The following is a 23033-nucleotide window of genomic DNA, read 5'->3' as shown; positions in this document are numbered from 1 at the left end:
TGATTTGATTGGGAAGATCTGAGCTGGATTCTATAATGATAGGACACTTTGGGGGGCATCGGTTGGGGTGAATTTATTTTTCATGGAGAAGGAGAGTTGTTTCTTGAAAGGAACCACCAATGAATGTTCTTATTAGGAACATTTATGTCTTTCTGTTATTCAAAAAGTAATGATTGGTGATGTTATAATATTCCCATAGAATAAAAGCATTAAAAAAGATCCAATATTTGTTATGCTCCACAAATAAGTGAACCATATGATAATTGACTCTCTCTGCTTGACTTATTTCACTCAGCATAATCTCTTCCAGTCCCCTCCATGTTGCTACAAAAGTTGGGTATTCATCCTTTCTGATGGGGCATAATACTCCATAGTGTATATGGACTACATCTTCCTTATCCATTCGTCCGTTGAAGGGCATCTTGGTTCTTTCCACAGTTTGGCGACTGTGGCCATTGCTACTATAAACATTGGGGTACAGATGGCCCTTCTTTTCACTGCATCTGTATCTTTGGGGTAAATACCCAGAAGTGTAATGGCAGGGTCATAGGGAAGTTCTATTTTTAATTTCTTGAGGAATCTCCACACTGTTCTCCAAAGAGGTTGCATTCCCACCAACAGTGCAAGAGGGTTCCCCTTTCTCCACATCCTCTCCAACACACGTTGTTTCCTGTCTTGCTAATTTTGGCCATTCTAACTGGTGTAAGGTGATATCTCAATGTGGTTTTAATTTGAATCTCCCTGAGGGCTAGTGATGACAAACATTTTTTCATGTGTCTGATAGCCATTTGTATGTCTTCATTGGAGAAGTGTCTGTTCATATCTTCTGCCCATTTTTTGATATGATTGTCTGTTTTGTGTGTGTTGAGTTTGAGAAGTTCTTTATAGATCCTGGATATCAACCTTTTGTCTGTACTATCATTTGCAAATATCTTCTCCCATTCCGTGGGTTGCCTCTTTGTTTTCTTGACTGTTTCCTTTGCTGTGCAGAAGCTTTTGATTTTGATGAAGTCCCAAAGGTTTATTTTCACTTTTGTTTCCTTTGCCTTTGGAGACATATCTTGAAAGAAGTTGCTGTGGCTGATATCAAAGAGATTACTGCCTATGTTCTCCTATAGGATTCTGATGGATTCCTGTCTCACGTTGAGGTCTTTTATCCATTTTGAGTTTATCTTTGTGTATGGTGTAAGAGAATGGTTGAGTTTCATTCTTCTACATATAGCTGCCCAGTTTTCCCAGCACCATTTATTGAAGAGACTGTCCTTTTTCCACTGTATATTTTTTCCTGTTTTGTCAAAGATTATTTGCCCATATAGTTGAGGGTCCATATCTGGGCTCTCTACTCTATTCCACTGGTCTATATGTCTGTTTTTATGCCAGTAATGGTTTCATTTATTTGTGGAGCATAACAAATAGCATGGAGGACATGGGGAGTTAGAGAGGAGAAGGGAGTTGGGGGGAAAGTGGAAGGGGAATTGAACCATGAAAGACTATGGACTCTGAAAAACAATCAGGGGTTTGAAGTGGCGGGGGGGTGCGTGGGAGGTTGGGGTACCAGGTGGTGGGTATTATAGAGAGCACGGATTGCATGGACAACTGGGTGTGGTGCAAAAATAATGAATACTGTTATGCTGAAAATAAATAAAAAATAAATTTTAAAAAAAGATACAATAGGAAACTTTTCTTTATTTTTGTTTTGTTTTGTTTTTGAGTTTTGGGGTTGTTTTTTAACATGTTCAAACCCTGGTAAAGGGCTCAAATATGTAGACGTCTCTGAGTCTTCTCCAGGCTCCAAGATCCCCCGGAGGAGAAAGCCAAGGCAAAAAAAAACAGAGAGAAAAAAAATAAAGCAAAGCATATTTTATCTTTTATATAGTGGAAAATTTCCCACATTTTATGATGTGTTTCTGCGTTTCTCTAAAATAATAAGGCAATTTGCATTAAATCATGCTGGTTGTGCCAAAAATAAAGTCACGACACAAGTTGTAAGAAATAAGTATCTAAAAGTATAGCTTGCTATTCTTAATTTTCTATTATATTTACTGTGATTTTCAACAAGAAAATTAATATTTATCATTTGATTTTAACTTCCATATAGAAAACATTCAATAATGTTTGTCATATTTATTTTAGCATAAAGTTAATATCAAAATTTGTTTTTAAGTAATATTTTCAAGATTGAAGTATCTATTTCTTCATGTTGAAAGTATAATAGGAAATATTTTCTTTAGCATATTTCTATTACTTATGCAGATTTAGTTTTTACATTTTTTCCAGATATAAAATGTGTAATAAGAAAAATCTGGGAAAAATTTCTGATGAACATCAGAATTTCCACATGTACTACAATGTTTAGAATGTCAATTGTAATGGGCAAAAGTCTAAGTAAGTACAAAAGAAGTAAAACATAGAACTGTTCATTGTAAGTATGTTTTTTTCACCCAAACCTTCTCATATCTTTAGACTGCTTTAAATTTTCTATGTATATGTGGTTTATGAAGTTGTGATTTCTGATTTCCCAGTTTCCATTAGATACATATTCAGTTGCATAATAATTACAGGTATAATTACAGTTAAGAACAATTCTTCAAAAGAAAATTAACAATTTTCAAAAGAAAATTGAACAATTCTTCAAAAGAAATTAAATGCAGAGGGCCTTTTAAATAGGTCTTGTTACCAATTCCAGTATGTGGTGGGGAGAAGGTGGTTTCCCACACTGACAAGCAGTTTTCAGACCCCAGTGGGGTCTGATTTAACTCAAATTCTGACACTATCTATCCTGAGAAAGCATCAGATTCCACAGGTTAAATGGGTTGTCCTACAAATCCCCCACCACCTCTAGCCCAACTTCAGACAGTGGTCACAATCCAGGTTTTTTTCCTGCACTTCTGACAAACTGGCTGTGAATCAAAGGTTCTCAGGACCCCCTCTTCCGGTTCCACTAATTTGCTAGAGCAGTTCACAGAACTTAGAGAAATGTTTTACTTACTAGATTGCCGGTTTATTATAAAAGGATATAACTCAGGGGAAGCAAGATGTTAGAGATATGTAGGGTAAGGCATGGGGAAAAGGTGCAGAGCACCCATCCCCTCTCCAGGAACACTGATCTACCTGGATCTATATGTGTTCACCAGCCTGGAGGCTCTCCAAACCTTGTCCTTTTGGGGTTTTATGGAAACGTCAATTCATACGCGTGACTGATTAAATTATTGACCACTGATGACTGAGTCAACCTCCAGCCCTTCTCCCCTACCAGGAGATTAAGGGAGTACTGAAATTTCCAAGCCTCTAATCACGGGATTGATTTCAAGGGCAACCAGCCCCCATTATTAGGTACCTAGGGGCTTCCCAAAAATCCCTCATTAACACAAAAAGGACTCTCAGCTCTTACCATAGAAAATTCCAAGGGTTTTAGGAGCTTTGTGCCAGAAAGAATGGAAGACTGTATATATTTCTCATTATAAATCACAATACCACACCTTTTTCTTATAAATAAGCTCGGTATTCTGGATTGTAAATCATATTTCCATCAAGTCAAAAGAAAGCAGCAATAGACCTTTAGTAAAATGCCTTTATTTACAATTGGTTGGGAGGTGAGTAGATACAATAATTAATTTTAAACTTTCTCCTGACTTTATGATAAACCATGTTCTAAGTTCCAAAATGAAGAGTTTACCTTAGAGAAAACAAAACAAAACAAAACAAAAGATAAGCAAATATAACTTTATAACTCTATAGAAATTAGCACCTGCTGGGATTATGTATTGAAGGGGAGCAAAATATACCACTTTGACATATTGATTATTTTGAATTAAAGTTTCTTAAGAAACTGCCAGTGCAAGGAGAACACTCTGACCCCCAGTATGTCCCTCTGAACACAGGAAACCAATCTCTCATGGGAAAGGTAACCTCCCTGTACCAGAAAGCTAGAAGGCATACTTACCCTCAGAGAGAGGGAATTTAGGGCCTGGAAGATTGTATAAACAAAGCTTGTTACTTTCTCACTAATTTACTGCCCCAAACCCACACTTCTTTATCTTGTTAATCCTTCACAAATTTATTGTTTCTTTGTCCAAAAGATATAAAAGCTGGCTGCTTTGGTCATTTTTTCCAGTCTCATATTTTTATGGGCTCCTGTACATAGGAAATTAAATTTGTTTTTCTCCTGTTAATGTCTTATGTCAGTTTAATTAATAGACCAGCCAAAGAACATAGAAGGCAAGAAAGAAAAAATTTTCCTTCTTCCCTCCCCTACAGTATATTATTAGACTTATGGCAAACATTAAGGCTGTATTGCACAAGTGTGTTTTCAGAAAATACCCAATTATAATTTACTACTAGGAAAGCAGGTTGGGAGAGGCCTACATTTCTGTCGTTACAGAAAAAGTATCTGGAAGACCGCATTGTTATTGTTTTGTTTTCTGTAGCAATAATTGGAAGATTATATACTTTATAAAGACATATTTCTTAGATTTGGGGTGTGCCTTGTCTATGTAATAAGTGTATTTCTTAAAATTTGCATATGAAACAATTGGGCATTTTGTCACTTAAAACTTACTTTAGATATCCCAGAAGATATTACAATTTACATAAACTTTACTTTATAAGTTGGTAATGATCATACCTTTACCTTATATTGAATCTTAATCCTATATATTTATTTATAGCTCATTTTCTAATGTACCTTCAGCTCTGGAAGTCAAAGCATACAAGACACACGGACCTTTTCCGTAACCTAGTTATCAACTTGTGAATAATAATTGAGGCATCTTGTAGTGCTCCCCATTATATCTCTGAGTCATTTCATCAGCCCAGTGTGCTGATGACCCCCAAATCAAATCAGCAAATCCCATCTCCCCATAATATGCAAACCTTTATTTCCAGATAGCCTCTGTACATCTTCATGGAGATATCTTGAAGCAACCACACATGTAAACTCCTTTTATCATCCACATACCTATTCTTGCTCTTCTCTTACATGTTCTCTTTCTCTCTATTCCCATCAACACTGACTTAGTCTAATGTATGGTAATTTCTTCCCATCTGAACGATAGCAATAGCTTTTTATCCTACTGTCCTGGTCCATCCATTATTGTCATCAAAATTGTGTTCTTGTACCCCACATTCATTAGTCACATTAGACACATTCTCAATCCTACACAAGCTTCTGTATCTTTAGGCAAAGATTTTTGGAGTGACCAATCCCTCCTGCCTTCCAGGAAATATCATCACTTAAGATTCAACTCATTTTTCAAAAAAAAAGATTCAACTCATTTTTCATTTTTCATATCAGCATTTCCTAAAAGGGACCTAAGTTAATTAATCACCAAGGCTATGGTATTCTTAGAGAGTTTAACATATATCATCTGTACAATACTTAGTGTCTATGAGACAGTAAGGGATCAAAAATGGTAGTTGTTTTTATGAATTTTATTATAATGATCTTTGCATATATTTGTCTCTTAAATTCCAGAGGGCATAAATTTTATCCTGCTATTTATTTTATTGCAACTCCAAGCACACCACTTGGCATTTAGTAGGAGACAATGTGCATCCAGATTCAACAAATATGACCCTGACTAGGGCTGTAATTTAAAGTTAAAAGTGCTAGTCACAATTATTATCAATAAGAGCATACTTTTTCATATTAATTAGAAAATTCTGGTTTATGTGCTTTAATAATATTTTTACTATTACATATAGGAGAACTATAATTCTGAAAGCTTTAAGTCACAACTGAACATATGGATTTTTATATCTATATGGAGGGATTTTAATAAAAATGATTCAGAGTGCAAGAGTTCACACACAAAGTGAAAGAATAATTTCCCATCTCTGAGTGAATTATCTTTCAATGATTCAGTGAAATGATTTCAATGATTCAATGAATTATCTTTCAATGATTAGTCATTTTTTCCCAGATATGTCTTCAAAAATTATATTACTTTTGGGATCTCAACAAATTTGCTTTCAACAAAATATGCTTATAGCTTCTCTGGGAGTATTAGAACAAAACATATTTAAATTGTTGTTACAGCATTGCCCTTGGTTACAGCTTTTGTCTGGGATATCTGATTTTATTCTGTAGGCCTACGGCTGAACTGTAAATTATTTTTGCCCCCCTGAGAGAGGATCTCACCATTCTGTCAATGATTCGGTTCTGTGTGCAGACTAAGAGGGAAATGGAATATAATGAAATAAATACCCTTAGGGAAAAATTATAGGTATACTATGGGTCCTAGTTGTTCAATATTCTACAGATATAGCATTGTGAAAGACATTATCCCAGTCCTTTAGGTGTGAATAGTATTCCTTGGGTGAGGGAATACACATGAAAATGAGAAATGTTCTCATTAGTGGTATAACCATTAAATCTTAAAATAGTTACAATACACAATAGTATTTGACTAGATGCTCACATGTGTTAGGCAGAACTACTTATTATGAAATACAGAGACTCAGAATGTAACAGCTCCTAGAAGTAGTTTTAATCCCATGATTTGAGTTCATTCATTCTGCAATGCATTTAGGTCAGCGGGAGAAACTTTCATATTACTGAAGAGTGAGGGAGAAGTGTTAGGATATCCTCTCTGTGATCTATGACGATGCCGTATCTCTCATAGAGGACACATTATTTTACTGTTTTTAACCAGTGAATTATAACCAGTCACCATAATTATCATCTTCATCATCGTTAGGGTACATATATCTCACGTTATTGTTCTGGGCATTGTACAAATCAGATTAAACGGAGTCTTATAGGTTGTTTGCATATGTACATTTTAAATCATCTGTTGGTTGATAGATATCTAATGGTAATTTATTTATCTATATTTCCATGTCTCTCTATTTTTATTTTTTTGTTTAAGCTATCTATGCCCAGGTATTTCAAGATAGCAAAAATTATATTAATCTAAAGAGATCACACATAAAATTTTTAATTGAGTGTTCTGAAGAAAATAGGATGAAATCATTACTATATAAGTAATAAGATTTGCAAACTCACTTTTATGAAAGTCTGTGTTCAGTTTATATTATGGACTACTAAGAACGTTAGAGCAGCACTGAACAATAAGGAAGCTACTAGTCACATGTAGCTATTCAGCACTGAAATTAGCTAGTATGATTTGTAACAGGATATAAGTATAAAATGTACACTGGATTTTATACTTAGTATGGGAAAATAGACCCTAACATATGCCATGAATCATTTTTTTATATTAATTACATACTGAAATGATAGTATCTTGGTTAAATGGGTAAAATAGATAATATTAAAAGTAATTTTATTTGTTTCTTTTTACTTGTTTTGACTACTAGGAAATTTAGGAGTCTGCCTGTGGTTCACATTACATTTATATTGAACAGGACTGGGATAGAGTGTTTGAAATTCATATAGCTAGGGCCAGTTAAGTTTCAAAGAAAAATGGAGGAGATTTCGTAAAAGATATATTAAATTAATTCTGTTATCTTCTAAATGACATCCACTGTGTGAAAACTACCTTAAGATTAGGCTTAAGGGAGCTATTGATAGTGTTATTTGTGATAAAATAAAAGTGATGGACACATTTCCCCTGTGTATTGGGGAAATGTGCCCATCACTTCTGGAGTTCAAATAAAGCCACATTTCTGGGCTGTGGAATTCTTCCCTGTGCTGAAATACTGCTTATGTTTACTTGAGGCCAAAACTTATTTGGAAAACTGAGCTTCTAAGATAAATAAGTGATCTTTATGTCCAAATGATCTGGATAAACTGATTCTAGAATTCATTAATATTCTACCTTTAAAGGATGCCAAGAAATAAAATATCTATGAGGAACAGATGAATAGCAACCTCTGTTATCTTTACTTTTCACACATTCCTTATTTCCAGTCTCTTTTCCCATATCTGTTTATATATGTGGGTGTAATGAGAATTTATGACATAGGAAATTTCCTTTTCTAATTTTCGAGTCATATATATATACCATATATTTTCATATCCAGACTTAAGACGTATAATACATATGGCATTTTTTGTTTACTTGTGGCAGAATGATGGTAGTCATATTAATTCATTGTGATGACTCTAAGTGGCATTTTTTATATGTCATCTTTGTCATATTTTGGTTTCTCACTTAAAAATAAAAAATAAATAATAAAACAAAATTCTAGATAATACATATTTCTAAGGTGAACTTTTTTTTTTTAAGATTTTATTTATTTATTTGACAGAGAGAGATCACAAGTAGACAGAAAGGCAAGCAGAGAGAGAGGGGGAAGCAGGCTCCCCGCTGAGCAGAGAGCTTGATGCGGGACTCGATCCCAGGACACTGAGATCATGACCTGAGCCAAAGGCAGTGGCCTAACCCACTGAGCCACCCAGGCGCCCCAGATAATACATATTTCTAAAGATACTTCCCAAAGCATTTATTGTACTTTAACTGCCTGAGTACAATACCATATCCAATCTAACATAATGTCTAAATACTTATTAAAGACTGTAAACTAGGGAAATATGCCTTACTCTTACATTATTAATTATTAATTGTTAAATTAATAATTATTATTATTGTTATTAGCAGAATGACTACCTATAAGTTATGAATTACAGGTTTTAAAAAACAATTATTTGGCCTAAATAAAACTTACCAAATTAACCAGTTTTAACTACTGGAGAATATCATACTGTTTTGTCCCAGCCAAGGAGATGCAAAAAGAATATCACAAGACACTTCAAGAGAAAGAGATTGTAGTGAGCTTCCCCATCTAGGGCAGATCCTACATGAAAATTATAAAGTAAGGGTGTCTTATTTAAACATTTTATGACCCTTTATAGCAAATCTCCAGCTAAGGAAGGGATCTCCAGCTCTGCCTACACATTACAGCCTACTGGGAAAGATGTGATCACATAGGCAGTTTGGCCCAAGAGACGGATTCAATCAATATCTTGTTTGGAAGAAGGGCATATCTCTATATTGTTTAAAGGTTCCCAGGTGGTTCTACTGTGGACCAGTTAGAGAAACTTTAATCCAAGACAACCAGAAACCCCATATTCCCTGTTTTCCATCATTCTCTTACAGAAGTCTGAACCCTCTGCATTTCAAATGAAGCTGATACTCTGCACCTTGCCCTGCTGATTTCTCACTGCTAAATGTCATGACTAATTTGTTTTATATTTTCAAAACCTCATTAGGTTACTGGCCTGCTAATTACATATCCCAATTCATAATAAAACACTAATAGTTGAAAATGATTAAATTTGTAAGTTGAAAATGATTAAATGTGTATTACTTTTCTAATTAATGAATTTGCTTTTTAACCTAGTTTTTAGTATATCCTCTAAGGCATGAGTGGATAAAAAATATGAATTTCAGTCATTTTCACACACCTACATAGGAATACTTTAACTCTGGGGGCATTCAACTTTCCTTAAGTATTTCTACATAAGGATGGTTTTAATGGGAACTCACTGTCCTGCTCCCACTATTAACACAAAACCACAGAGGAAGGAAGAAGATTTCAGGATGAATACGAAGTGAGAATATTTAAGGAAAATGTCAAAAGAGGTAAGTAAGTTGAGGATTCAGGTAATATAATATGGGAATCTGTTCTTGTCACTCTGAGTATTTTCAAACTATGTTAGCTGCTTATTTAAAACCATTTTGCCATTTGCGACAACATGGATGGAACTAGAGCATATCATGCTTAGCGAAATAAGTCAAGCAGAGAAAGACAACTATCATATGATCTCCCTGATATGAGGAAGTGGTGATGCAACATGGGGGCTTAAGTGGGTAGGAGAAGAATAAATGAAACAAGATGGGATTGGGAGGGAGACAAACCATAAGTGACTCTTAATCTCACAAAACAAACTGAGGGTTGCTGGGGGGAGGGGGTTTGGGAGAAGGGGGTGGGATTATGGACATTGGGGAGGGTATGTGCTTTGGTAAGTGCTGTGAAGTGTGTAAACCTGGTGATTCACAGACCTGTACCCCTGGGGATAAAAATATATGTCTATAAAAAATAAAAAATTAATTAAAAAAAAAAAACCATTTTGGTTATCAACTTCATGAATAGCACTGTGGTAGATAAAATTAGATAAAATGCAATATTTTCCCTTAAAGAGTTTAGAGTCTTTGTAAGAAAACATGAAAATGTTAAATAAGTTTATAAATATAAAAGACAGAAGTTCTAGAAAAGTCAAAATGGACCATATAGTCAAAGTTCAAATAAATATTATTCAATTCATTAATGAATAGAATTACTTAATCATTAAAGGGATTGTCTTTGAATTTGAACAAGAGCATAGAAAGTGTCACTCTCATTAAAAAACTAAAAATTATACAAATAAATAAAATTAATCCTTTTTTAGGATTTTCTTATATTGTATCATTGAAGTGGAATTCTACGATGCTACTCAAAAAATAATTAGAAAGACTACTTTTTAAAATTTAACTAATGCATGTTAGGAAGAGTAGATATTTTAAAGAGAATCAATGATGGTTGATGTAATGACAGAGATTTTTGCTCACTGCTAAGAATGATTGAAAAAGGAAGTATGAATATAATTAATTTATTAAGATGTTTCTACCAGTGCTAAGGAAGGCGATTGGCTATTAATGGTAAATCATTGCAATTACATGAGAATGAAGTTGATACAAACCAAGTTTAGAAATATCCATAACTACAAATTTTTTAGGAAATGAAATGATGTGATTAAGAAAGCCAAAAAAATTTAGTCCCTGGTTTCAAATACCAGGTCAATCATTTATTATTATTATTGTTGTTATTTTTAGAGAGGGATGAATGAGGAGCAGAGGGTGAGGGAGAGGGACAATCTCTTTTTCTTTCTTTCTTTTTTTTTTTTTTTTTTAAGATTTTAGCTATTCATTTGACCGAGAGAGACAAAGAGAGAGAGGGAATACAAGTAAAGAGAGTGGGAGAGAAGCAGGCTTCCCACTGAGCAGGGAGCCTGACGTGGGGCTGGATCCCAGGACCCTGGGATCATGACCTGAGAGGAAGGCAGACGCTTAAGGACTGAACCACCCAGGGTCCCCGAGAGAAACAATCTTAAGCAACCTCGCTGCTGAGTGCAGAGCCTGACAAGGGGTTCAATCTCATGACCCTGAGCTCATGACCTGAGCCAAAATCAAGAGTCAGGGGCTTAAATGACTGAGCCACCCGGTGTTCTCAATCATTTATTATTATTTGACCTTGAGCAAGTCACTGTTCTGTGCCTTATGTTGTTTGTCCATAAAATAGAGATTGTATTTATCTTTACCTCACTGATTTATATTTAGGAGAGAGGAGTTTAAATGAGTTAGTATAAGTAAATTTCTTAAAAAACATGGGGGTACACAGTAATATACAGATATTAACTATTATTGTTACTAATTAATATTCAAAGCGACATATGATTCTAGTTTATCTACAGTTATATTTATACACATGCAGTCATGGTTTAAATTGCTAATCTCTCACTCACAAGAATTTACAAGGTTTTACTGTTATAATGTCCCAGACCTTTTTCTCTTGGACTGTAATAAGACATTGCAGTAATCTGTAAACTCAGTTTGAACCACTGTGTGTTTTCCCATTGTACTGATCTGATGTTTTCTATTGATAATGTATCATAATGTCTCTTTCTTTCTGGATGATTTACCTGTCAACCTTTGAAAGTCTTGTTACTGTAAATTATTTGATGTCTAATCCATGAAGTTAAGTGTTTATTGCTGGTATTTTTACATATACTCTATAGTATTCCTTCAAAATACCCAGCTGGATATGTATACTATCCTTTTGCAGATGGGGAAACTTGGCCTTGGGTGTTAAGTAATTAACTCCAAATCGCTCAGTTCATTGAATATCTGAGTCAGAATTCAAACTCAGAACTGCTTATGCTCTTATAAACCAAAGTTTATGTCCTGTTGCCCTGACCTCACCAGGTTTCCTCTTGGTATTCTAATTTATTTTTTTAAAGACTGTATTTATTTATTTATTTATTTATTTAGAATGACAGTGAGTGGAGGGAGGAGCAGAGGGAGAGGGAGAGAGAGAATGTCAAGCAGACTCACTGCTGAACACAATGCTGAGCAGCGATCTTGATCCTGGGGCTCCATCTCATGACCCTGAGATCATGACCTGAGCCATTCTCCAAGAGTTGGATGCTTAAGCAGCTGAGCCACCCAAGCATCCTTGGTGCTCTAATTTCTAACCACATTTCATAGTCTGCTCTCTTTGTCATTCAGATTACTGGCCCATAGCTTTCATATTTAATTTCAAGTATTAACTGATGTAAAAGTTTTAGCTAGACAAATACACAGATTGGCTTATGACCACATTTTATTTCATTTAGAAATGCTATCGTTTTATTATTCATCTATAACATTATGTACATCATGGAGCTATAGTTTCTGTCTAGCAACTTAGTGAACAAGAATTGTTCATAGAGAATTGACAGGGGCTCCTGAGAAAATCACCTCAAGAGGTGTTTAGATCAACAAAAGACCACCTGTTCTATTGAGATATATGACTGTATGAGGACTTATTTTCAAATTATTATTATTATTCTTTTCCATCTGTTTTAAAGGAAACCTATTATAATGATTCAGGCCCAAAACTGAGACTAGCCTGCCTGGCTAGGTTAATCCTGGAGATGTTGCTGATTATGTGATTGTCAAGCGTGAATATCCAGCTACCAATCTCAGGTGAGGATTCCCACCTCATGGAGACAGCAAGGATCTTAACACTGCCAGCCACCACAAGTAGGAGCTTGCAGACTGGCCCACTTCATATTCTACTTGTTCAGAGCACTGAGGAGGACTCAACATACAAAATACTGGTTGAAACATTTTACTCACAGAAAGGGAAAGGAAGAGACACAACACAGATTAAGATCAGTGTTTGTCAGTGTGCACTGATCTGCCATGACTACTAGGTCTTTCCCAATGGACATGCCCCTCTCATGCTGCAGGGGAAGACTCTGTTCCTTTCCATCTAGGGACAGATACACTGGTGTCACTGGCCAGGTGACATATGACAGTCTTAAGAAATAGAAGGAAGTTCACTGAGTATCAAGAACAGAATGTTTTCTCCTAATAATAAGAATCTAGCCAACACTAGCTCAGGACCTGGCTTCCTTATTGGGGAAGGTTCCAGACCCAGGGAACTGAGTGAGCAAGTCCAGAGAAAAGCAACAGGTCATGCAATGGCTGCTTCCCCATCAGTGATTATGGATAAATTACCTAAACTCCATACAGCAATTTGGAAGTCATGATAATATCAGCCTCATAAGGTGTTGGGAGGATTAGATAAATTAATATATGAAAAATGCTCACAACAGGGCCTGGCACATACTAGGTATTTTATTAAGTAGTAACAATATTTGTCCAGCTGGCACAGCTTTAAAATATGACTATTGTTCGATGCCCCTCACTGAGCGGTGTGCTTAAGCTCCATTCCCCTTGGATCTAGGTGGGCTTGTGACTGCTTCAGTCAATAGAGTATTTCTGAAATGACACTATGTGATATCCTAAATGAGGTTGTAAGTGACCATGCAGCCTCTGCTTTCTTTATGGGAGCACTCACTCTTGGAGCTCCCTGAAACTGAGCATGCTATGCTGGAGAAGTCCCACAGAAAGCCCATGTAAAGATGCCCAGACACTACACAGAACAAGAGACTGATGTTCAGTGCACCTCCCTGATGTTCCAGTCTTCCCAGCAGAAGCTTCAGACATGAGCCAAAGAATATCTACTTTCTCCTGCCCCATCTACATCCCTGACTCACAGAATTTGCAAACATAATAAAGTTATTGTTTTATACCACTCGATTTTAGATGGTTTGTTACACAGCAAAAGGCAACCAGAATATTAGCCTATTTATTTTTGTAGCATATATTAGAAGTATCAACACAGGTTTTGCATTTGCCTTGCATTTAGGAATATTATTTTGCCTTTATTACCTTTATTACCACTGTCTTTCCAGTGGTTCCCTTCTAACTCAAACCAGTTGAATCCCACTCAATTCAAACCAATAACCTGAGTTCTTATTTTTTGCACTCTGATTAGTGAACATTTTAATTTTTACAAAACTATTACAATTTGATAGTTCCCAATCTTTCCACCACTCCTTCAGTGCTGCTTACGTTCCTTCCTACATGAGGCAAGTCAACCATTTCTTATGTCTTTTTCTCCTTCTTGCTATTCTCCTAGACCAAATTCATCGGCCAACTTCCTATTACTCTACACCTTCTGACTTTAGATGACTGTGGCTCCTATTTCACAGGAAAATCACGGTAGGATGGTAGGGACCCTGTCTTTCTCTCTGCCATCTCCTGAAAAGTGATTGTCATCTATAGCTAACCAATCTTCCATCTTCCCTCCTTAACTTTCTTTCCTTCTCCTCTCTTAATCCTAATTTAGTGAGGAAGTAGTGGTCTCCCTCCCATCTGAGGCTAATTCCAATGCCTAAAATGTATATCATACCACTTCTTGTTGTCTTGGGGCACTTGCTCCAGTAATGATCTCTTCTCTCACCACTCCTTTCAAATTTTATCTTCTAAATCTTTTTTGTATACTGATATGGTCATGTTTAAATGTCTTCCACTCAGACAAAAGAAATTATTCTATGCTGATGTTAATGAGTGACTCTTTTAACTTGTCTTTTGTATTCTTGTGCATTTCTTGAATTTTTCTAGGGCATACACACTATACATAATAGAAAATATAATAGGGGTAATTTGATAATTGGTCTAATGCAACTCTTCGAAAGTTTTAATGTGATATGAGACTTTACATTTTACTTTATTATTAGTCACTTTTACTGCACCAACCAGCTTATTTTTTACTATTTTTTATATATTCACCTCAGAAATTATGTAATGCAATTGAGTTTACTTTTCAAATAACAGGAGTAAATCTTGAAGGAAGCATTCATGTGAGCTGGAGAAGGATTATTTCTATTTAACTTTCAACTACAGAGGAATAGTTAAGGACTGTTCTCCTGGCTCATCAAATTTTCTGTTGATTTCCAAATTTTTGCTCTTTAGCAAGACGTTCAGATTACAAATTGTGTATGGAGTATGTACTCAAACCACCTCCATAAGACTCCAGATCCAAAATAAGATCAGGATATCAAAGTAGAAAAATAATGCTGTGGTATTTTCTGTCGCTTGCTGATGCAATTTATTTTAAATTAAATTGGGCTAAATATGTAATTCAAGTGTTATAGTTAAGAAAATAACATAATTTTAACACTTATACCACTATTGCGTTGAACTTACGGGTGCTTTTTCAAAATGGAAAAGGAAGGCAATTGATCATGGTATGTTAGGGAATAACAATACACTGCCAACAATAGTAACAATATATTTGCCTATTTAGGTAAATTTGATATGTAGGCAAGTGAGAAATAACTTTCTAAATAACAAAATCAAGATATATTTATCTTATTTATTCATAAGACATTTATTCAGTAAATGTTTGTTGGATTTTCCTAGCCACTTCTCTAAGGTCTAGGAATACAATAAAAAAAAATTATTCTCTATTACTTCAACCTCTTTGGACAGTATATGAATGCAGACAGTAAATTAGATATCTCAGAAAAACATCATTTGTAAATTTAGTAACCAAATTTCATTACACAGACTTGTGGGTTTAGCTCAGACATACAGAGACCTAGCATGGCATTGTCACCCTTACAACAAGAGAAAAAAGTGGAACAGATTGCAAATGAGATTTTTTTTTTTAACTCAAGAGAGAACTAGAGTGAGAAAGAAAAGAACTCACTCAATATCTGGAGAAAAAGAAGCTCAGGCAGGGAGAAACAGGGCACAGCCATTTGTTTACCTGGATTAGATGCTCCCAAATGCCATATAAGTCAGTGAAATTAATATTAATATTAATTTATAATTAATTATAATATTATTAACAAAAGATATGACTGTCTATAAAGATAATCAAAAGAATTGTAAAAAAGATTTCTAGAGTTTTGAATATGGGCAGTTTGTTTTATGTCAATATTTGTTTAACAATAATGCTTTTAAAAGCTTTTTATAAAAATTGCAAGCTAACAAAGCATATTAATTTGCTTTGAGGAATTGACAATGACTCCTTAAAGATTAAAATATACTTCCTAGGGGTGCCTGGGTGGCTCAGTGGGTTAAAGCCTCTGCCTTCAGCTCAGGTCATGATCGCAGGGTCCTGGGATCGAGCCCCGCATCGGGCTCTCTGCTCAGCAGGGAGCCTGCTTCTTTTCCTCTCTCTCTCTGCCTGCCTCTCTGCCTACTTGTGATCTCCGTCTGTCAAATAAATAAATAAAAAATCTTAAAAAAAAAAATATATATATATATATACTTCCTAAAGTCCCAGCCAGTTCCTCCCGCAACCCCACAGTCTCCCACCTTCTTGTTCTTTTCAACATGATAGATGGTGCTGCATCCTTCATTTGCCGTAAGACTACCTGGCAGGTGGAGTGGCCAAGGCCATCTCCAAGACCATGGTAGTGCCCATCAAGTGGCTCAAGCTGATGCTGCAAGTGCAGCAAGCCAGAGACAAATCACAGTGGATAAGCAGTAGGGAGGGCATTATAGACTGTATGCTTCATATCCCCAAGGAGCAGGGAGTCTTGTCCTTCTGGTGTGTAATCAGATACTTCCCCACCCAGGCTCTCAACTGTGTTTTCAAGGACAAGTATAACTCCTTCCTGGGTTGTGTGGATAAGAGAACCCAGTTTTGGCACTACTTTTCAGGGAATCTGGCACTATGTGGTACCATTGGGGCCACATTCTTGTGTTTTTGTGTATCCTCTTGATTTTGCCCTTACCCATCTAGCAGCTGGTATGGGCAGAGCTGGAGCTGAACAGAAATTCGCAGACCTTGGTGACTGCCTGGTTAAGATCCACAAAGGTGAAGGACCTATACCAGGCTTTATTGTGTCTGTGTAAGATATTATCATCTACCCAGCTGCCTGCTTTGGAATCTATGACACTGCAAAGGGAATACTTCCAGATCCCAAGAATACTCACGTCTTCATCAGGTGGATGCTCGCATAATCTATCACAGCACTTGCTGCGTTGACTTCCTATCCATCTGACACTGCTTGTGTCAGTATGATGATGCAGTCCAAGAGAAAAGGAACTGACATCATGTACACAGGCACACTTGACTGCTGGAGGAAGATTGCTCGAGATGAAGGAGCCAAAGCTTTTTTCAAGGGTGCATGGTGCAATCAATGTCCCCAGAGGCATGGGTGGTTCTTTTGTGCTTCTGTTATGATGAAATCAACTTGTTCAGGTAAGTTAATTCCTATTTTTTTTTCCCCTGTGAACAGATTTGTATTATATAACATACCTAGGGATTTTTTTTTTTTGAAGATTTTATTTATTTATTTGACAGAGAGATCCCAAGTAGGCAGAGAGGCAGGCAGAGAGAGAGGGGGAAGCAGGCTCCCTGTGGAGCAGAGAGCCTGATGTGGGACTCAATCCCAGGACCTTGAGATCATGACCTGAGCAGAAGGCAGAGGCTTAACCCACTGAGCCACCCAGGCGCTCCCATACCTAGAATATTTTTGGCTATTTATCAGTGGCCAACTCTTTACTGGTTCCAAATGGGAAGGAGAGTAATATCCATCTGATCAATTTTTCTCTTAAAGCCATTTCCATGATGATGAGGACTCAATTACATTTTTTTAATTTCAGTCCCACTCCTGTTAAATAAATTTGAATAAGTTAAAAAAATCTGAAATAAAAATGTCTCTTAGAAACAACTTTTGTTTTTTTTATAAAAAATGTTGATCTTTTTTTTTTTTTTAAACAAAGGATTGATTTTCAAAATTCTTTGTAACTGATTCATTGAAATTGTATGACTAGTCTCTGGAGTATACTTATCTTTTTATTATCTTTTGAGAGGGCCTGGTATTCAACTAAAGATAGTCTCACCCCATGAAGGCAAACACTTAAAATGGAGAGTTCTTAATGACATTTCAGTTATTTTATTTCAATATAATCCTTTTTTAAAGAAAGGCCTTAATTTTTCTTATTAACTTTCTCATAATGTCACTGATTTCCATAATTTCATATTCATTTGTAAACAGATTTTTCTTTGGATTTATTTTATGAATGCATTACTTGTATACCACCTGTTATAATTGTTTCACTATGATTTAGTGCCTTTTCTAGTAAGTACTGGGATTAGCTTTGTGTTTAGTGCTCTAACCTTTAGCAAAACCCTCCACCATAATTCGCTAGGGATAAGAAGTAGTTAGGAAATCAGCTTTACATTTGAATACCAAAATTAATTAAATGGACATCAGTAGGATTGTTTTAGAGCATGTGTCCCATATTAGACATTGTCCATTTTCTTAACCAATATTAGTTTGTAAATATAAATTAAAGGTCTACATTTCTTGAGAGAAATCGTTAGTAAGTAATGTTTACATCTTCTTAAAGCTATCTCAGTGCTCCGACTTCAAATGTTTTCACTCATAGATACCCTAGGGCTCTCTGAACTTTCTAGTGGAACATAGAAATATTTAAGTTCTTAAAAAAAGTAACTGAACATATGGCAAGTATCAGGACATTACATGTAAAAGTGAATTGAAGGATGTTTCTCTTCCTAATTGTATTATTGAAATGTGCAGGAATTCAAGTGTTTTTCATAGGCTGTTTAAACTTAATTCTGTAGATCAACTGACCATCTATTATTTGTTGCATGAATAGCTTCCTTTTGGGTTACTGAAATTATTAGAAAACTATTTCCTGGAGTGGCAGTGCTCACTTTCTCTCTTTGAAAATAAACTACTTAGAGGAGTGAGTACAGTTCTTAATGTGTATATAATAATTTTATAGACTTCATGTAACCTATTTTGAAATAAACTTTTGATTTTACACAAACAAATTGTTCATCATGTCTATTAAATTTTTGCCTTATTTTGAGCTATAGTTATAGCCCATTGATATTTGTATTCACCTTCAGTATTTAAGATGTTTTCTTTCATAGTACGTGAATCCTGAATTACAGTGGTGTGCAAGTAATGTAATCACAAAATAAATCCAAAACTGACGGGATGGATCTTTCTTACCACAATTGGAGAACTCTACTACCTTGTTTTTGCAATACATCTTATCATCTAAGACCAGTGATTCGGAAGATTTTCAGCAAGTGTGAAACCATATCCTCAGCCCACTGTAAAGAGAGAGTAAACACATTTTACTGAAAGAAATACCACACATCTATTTCTCTAGATCTTCTAAATTTTAAACTTCAGGTAAGTCAGATCATTAAAGATTTAAAATCTGGATATATCTATCTAGCCTACGCTGAAGAACTATAACAAGTATGTTATAAGTGTTTTAGCAAATCAGTTATATAAATCAATACTTATTCCTTGAATACGGTCTATGGAACAGACAAAAATGCTATTCACCACATTCCATGGTACCATATTCAGGGAAACTCGCAGGGGTAGGTTTTTCTCAGTCGTTTTCAGGTCCCTGAGAAATATTCCTATATAGACTAAATGGCAAGTTTTATGGCTGAATATAATCTGATTAATATAGCTGATTTTGCTTCATTTCCTTTTGGGTAATGTAATTTGTGACTTACCTCTGGCTGGTGTGAAGAACGTGGCAGTGTATATATGAATAGTGATCTTACCTGCTGCTTCCTCTTTTTTCCCTCTGGCTTTTCTTACATCGTTAAGCACCTGCATTCACTGGGAGCCTAAGGCATCTCCGACTTGTTTGGTAATGGTGCTCTTCCTTCACTTCAAAATGGTGACAGTACAAATTTGGGACGATGTTGATCTGGAACGTATCAAGCTTGTGACAAGTAGCAGCAGTTGCTCTCGGGAGTCTAAAGTAAACAAATAATGGAGGGGATCGGCAGATGTTCTGCTGCTGACTCTCAGGAGCAGGCGTACATGGGCTTCTTTCAAGGAAGTGCAGGGCTGCAGTCCAGGCCTCCCGCTGGTCTAGCTGAAGCTAGATTTACTCTATTTCTACTGTTTTGTTGTCCGTATTTGCAGTATAAGCTCATATGACTTGAGGAAAGAAGCCCCATCAGAAAGTATGAGTCTAAAACCAAAAACCTTAATGACTCATTTCCTACACTATCAAATATAAACTCCCCAGAAGACTCTTAATACCTTTGTCAATGCAACTAGATGTCTCACCAATACTTCTTCACCTTTATTTTTAGATACTTGGTAAATATATCATGTTCACTTATTCCACCAATTAGTCCCTTATTTATTCATCTATTTATTCAATTAGAATGTTAATATTTATTAGTTTTAAGGTAATGGTTACCTGCCATTATGCATATAATGTAACACTGGCAGCAGCATCCCTTTTTCACATTATTATTTAGGATTAAAAAATGTAAACTTCCTGAGAAAACCAGTAATGCCTAACTCTGAGAGGAGTGACTGATAGTAATTCCTAAGTCCAAATTAAAATAATTTTATTTTTGTGCTAATGAGCTATTGTAAAAGAAGAACAACCCAGGAAATGTCAATGTATTTAATTTATAAAGATTTTATGATGTTTTATTTTATGTTTAATCTTTATTTTATAATGTCACTTAGAATGCATTTTAGCTCAAACAACTTTGAGGAATTAAAGTGAAAGTTCATTAACATGTTACTCTGGGGAGACATTTATAAACAAGTTACAATAAACATTATCTATGTTATATTGAACTGCACTGAAAACCAGAAGTCACACTTCCAGTAAGTTAGAGCACATTGTTCTATTAAGTGAAGATGTATGAGTCCTTATATCAAGATGTTTAGTGGGAACCCAGGAAAAAAAGAAAACAGAACAGAACTTCATTTAGCCTCAGTAAGTCCAAGGTGAGACAGGACCAGCTGAGTAGAATGATTATTCATGCCAGCAACTGGGAAATTTGGAAAAAAAAAAAAAAAAAATCCCAGCAACTGGGAAATTTAAAGAATTTCTCTAAAAATTTTTCAATTTAAAAATTTTTTAAATATTGTGAGAGGGAGAGGGCTCTGCAACTCAAGATGTGGTACATTACGGTGACATCATTTGGAAGCATGCAGGATAGCAATACTCTTCCTCCTTGCTGAATCCAAATGCTTTTTTTCAGGACATCCAAGTAATGTGCATGTACATTAAAGTTTGAGAAACACTGCCACAAGTGCTATGGAAACTAAGACAGAGATTGTGAGCCTCCAGCAAGGACAAATGGACTCTTAGGGAGTAACTGAAGAAATGTTATTGAAGTGACTTGTTATGGGCTGTTATTATGTACCTCTGTCTGCCCAGAAATTCCTATGTTAAAGCCCCAAGTACCTCAGAATGTGTCTGTATTTAGAAATTGGGTCTTTAAAGAGGTAATAAAGTTAACATGATGTCATAAGAGTGGGCCCCTGTCCAATATGACTGGTGTCCTTATAGGAAGAGGGAATAAGGCCATTGATGGGTAGAGAGGGAAGACCTTGTGAAGATATAGGAAGAAGACGCCCATCTACAAACCAAAGAGAAAGACATCAGAATACAGAAATCCTGCCAACACCTTGATCTCACAGTTCTAGCCTTTGGAACTGTGAGGGAAATAGATTTCTGTTGGTCAAGCATTCAGTCTTTGATACTTGTTACGGCAGCCTGAGCAAACCACAGATTTATTCATGAATGTGCGGGCAGAGATAGGAAAGGTGGAGTACTTCCAGACTAACAAATCAAAGAACTATCCCCACCTCTAGTTCCAAGTGCAGCTGTAACTATAGAAAAAGATTCCCTTGTAGAAGTTATGGTCTCAAGAAGTTGGGTGCAGCTGCCCAAAAATTGCAGGCTGGCAGGAACAAAGCATGGAGACTAAACATCCACAACACTGACTACTCCTGTCCTTCAGCTTTCCTGTTTGTCCTATTGGCTAACTCTAACTTGCAGACAGAGGGCAAGAGTGTTCTGATGAGGCAATTTGTGTTAGTTAGCCTCCTGGGGTGGAAAAAAACAGAGCAGATGATGATGTGAAGTAGATTGGAAGAGCAAATAGAAATGATGCAATAGAACTGCTTATCTTCCTTCCTTTTTAGTAAATGATCCTCATATTCACGCAGAGTACAAAAACACCCAGGTAAAGGACTGCTTTTCCAACGTCCTTTCCATCTATGTGTACATAGCCACACGATTAACTTCTTTTTCAGATATGAATAGAAATTGTTGGGTGGAACTTCAAGTCCTGCTTCTTCTAAAGGGATATAGCTAGCTGGAATGTGCCATTTGCCCCCTCCCCTTCTTCCTGTAGCCTGTAACAGATCTGATTGATGCTCTGACAGCCATCTTGGACCATGGCATGACCTTGTAGTGGAAATTCAGGGCAGATATATGGATGGGATTTGGGTCTCTGATAACTGTGGAGCACCTCCAAATCCCTTAATATGTCATTTGTCATGAGTTTTATTTTGATCTGAATGTAATTGAGAATTCACGGATATAAGAATTTTCCGCCTTCTCTTCTCTGCCCAAAAGTTGGGCATAAATATATGGATTGAATTAGGGTTCTAACTTCTTAAGAATAAAAAAGCTCCTGTGGTTCCCTTTGACGACAATACTTTCTTTCTATGAACTATGATATAGTTTTTTATATATATATATATACACATATATATTTCATATATATATGAACACATAAATGTGTGTGTATGTGAGTATGAAGATCAAAATGTCATTATTAAATTATATTTTCTTCTATGCTTTGTGTTATTCTGGATATATTACATGCATTCTGATTGACCATAAAGAACTCAGCTGTGTTCTTTCCTTAAAATGCGTGTGTGTTTATGCATCCATGTAATATTGAAAATTGAAAAGAGAAATATACAGAGAATACAATTCAGGGAACCATAATGAAAAGATAGGGGAAATCAACATAGATTTTCTGAAAGAAAAATTTCCAACTATGCCAATGATTACATGAAAAACAGATAGAAAGGCTTAGTCATCAGGAATTGTGTCAGGCCTCTAATAATGGAAAGTAATTAAGAAGGAAGATCATATCAATCCCTGTTTGCATTAAAGAGTGTTGGT

The 23033-nt window shown here is 35.7% G+C and overlaps 1 pseudogene; it reads left to right on the top strand.

The window, feature by feature from the left end:
* The window catches only part of LOC116567471, a 68803-nt pseudogene extending 46492 nt beyond the window's left edge, over positions 1–22311 (top strand).
* The last annotated feature ends 722 nt before the right edge of the window (positions 22312–23033 follow it).

This window comes from Mustela erminea, chromosome 10 (genome assembly GCF_009829155.1).
Source record: "Mustela erminea isolate mMusErm1 chromosome 10, mMusErm1.Pri, whole genome shotgun sequence".
Taxonomy (NCBI): Eukaryota; Metazoa; Chordata; class Mammalia; order Carnivora; family Mustelidae; genus Mustela; species Mustela erminea.
The sequence above is the reverse complement of the archived record's forward strand: the minus strand, read 5'-3'. Positions and strand labels throughout refer to the sequence as shown.